The 2,019-nt window shown below is 40.5% G+C and overlaps 1 pseudogene across 1 annotated transcript; it reads right to left on the bottom strand.

Moving 5' to 3' along the window:
- On the bottom strand, positions 1 to 2,019 carry LOC125199676 (cyclic nucleotide-gated ion channel 1-like; annotated as a pseudogene). Its single transcript, XR_016130777.1, has 5 exons — positions 1,952 to 2,019; positions 1,390 to 1,885; positions 1,017 to 1,225; positions 660 to 943; positions 1 to 588 (listed from the first exon to the last, which is right to left on the bottom strand). The product of XR_016130777.1 is annotated as a cyclic nucleotide-gated ion channel 1-like (transcript).

Genomic DNA, 2,019 nt, shown 5'->3' with positions numbered 1-2,019 from the left:
AAACCAATGAATCAAAAAAATTGACTAACAGCAACTGCATAATTGACTAACAGAAACTGCATAGGTGCATAATCCATTAGCATATCAGACCATACTAGCACACGCCTCCACCATTTTAACACGAAAATTAAATCTTCAAGTAAATTAATCAACCTCGTTGAATAGATCCATTATTGTTTGTGGCTCCACCACCTCTGCCGCCTCTTTGCGCTGTTGGTGGCTCCGGAACGACATCGTCGCTCTCTTCACCTCCTGCAGCATGGAGAAGAGCTCCGGCGGCGGCTGCTGCTTCAAGATCCACCACGATGACATCTCCTCCCAGCAGCGAAGCCATCGTCCACCACGACGACATCTCCTCCCTCGAAGCCTTCCTCCTCTCCAACGGCTTCATCACCCCCCCTCAGCTCAATCCCCTCGAATTCGCCATGGAAATCCTCACCGACCTCCAACAACCAGAACAGCTGGAGCAGGATCCGGAAAAATCAATTGAATCCGGATATAGATAACACTAAGCCGGATATAGATATAAAAACTGCAAAGGCAATTTCCCAGACATAAGTGCTCGTGTGAAGGTTCTGACCAAGGGAACTGCAAAAAACCATACACTGGATTAAAAACTATGCAATGAAAACACTGAACAAATTCAGGAATGTGCTGACCTTAAATTCTGTAGACCCCACCAGAAACAATAAAATAACTTCTGAGGGAAGTCTTTTGATTCGACAACACCGGATTGAAGAGCATCAAGGAATATCCCAAAGTCAAAAAATGTTGTATTAGGAGGCTGTATAGGGCACAACTTGGTCACATTTTCTGCGAATCTTGCAGGCTCGGCATCACAATAAAACGAAGCATTTCTACACGCAGATTGATCTCCGCAAGCTCTTATCCAGCATGTAGTGTCACGTTCTATTGAAAACAAATACCAAAAGGCTCCAAGCACCTAAAAATGGACCAAAAGAGACAATTAGAAGATATAATAAATCCCAACTCAGAAGCTTATTAGATAGACTTACATGACTGGCAAGCATGTAAAGGAAAAGGTTGAAGGCAGCTCCAGCCCATGCTATTTCAGTAAGTATGCCAGAAGTTCTTGTGACTTCTTTATACAGAGGATAGACCCGGAGAAACCTTGGTTTTGAAATAAAACCACAAATTTCAACAAATTCTTGGTGTTCAAAGATCTTGCTCCCCTCATCTTTGGAATGATGATGAGAATTGCAATCTGGAAAGTTATAGATAACCGGATAAGAACGACAGATTCTAAAGACAAAATCTATGCAGCGATAAAAAAAATGGCATTATACAAGTTCATTGAATAGTTAAAGAGAAGCTCTTTAACTAAGCTAAGCATTTCTTCAATTGTATGGAGTAATTGTTATGTCATACCTGCGGAAGTGGAAGAACTGTGAGAATATCAATTATAAAGTATGATGTGAGATATCTTTTTGCTATTTTCCAGGAATCTTCAACTAGGACTCCTCTTCCAAATACACGTGAATAAGGATCAATGAAGCAGGCACGAAATTGGAAAATAATATGTGTGAGATAAAAGATATCCGTAAAAGATCGTAGAATGCTAGCAGCAATCTCCAATTTCTCGTCCAAATCAAGGCATTTCTTTTCTCCATCGATAATAGGAATGTAGAAAAACAAGGGATCCAAGGAGATAGCAATCAGACAAGACAAGACAAAAATCTTGTTCCATTTCTGAAGAAATGGTCCTTGAGGATCAAGAGTTTTCCTCCTAGGTCCCTCATCATCTGTCAAAAACCTCTTCAAAGAGAAAGATCTTATTGATCCCTTGAACCTCCTGATTCTATCAGATCCAGCTTCTACACCCCTACGAAATTTGTCTGAAATTGAGTATGCTACTGAATTCAATCTGCATACAGATTAATAAGATCCGGAAAAATCAATTGAATCCATCTCTCCTCCTCTAATTGAACACAAAATACGATCTGGAAGCTCGAGAATCCACGAAATCACACTCCTATCCTTCTGATTCTGGAAAATCAT

The sequence above is a fragment of the Salvia hispanica genome, chromosome 5 (assembly GCF_029641045.1).
Source record: "Salvia hispanica isolate PSC_SH4W2 chromosome 5, Shi_PSC_v1, whole genome shotgun sequence".
In the NCBI taxonomy this organism is placed as follows: domain Eukaryota; kingdom Viridiplantae; phylum Streptophyta; class Magnoliopsida; order Lamiales; family Lamiaceae; genus Salvia; species Salvia hispanica.
Note: the sequence above shows the minus strand (reverse complement) of the source record. Positions and strands in the feature narration are given on the sequence as shown.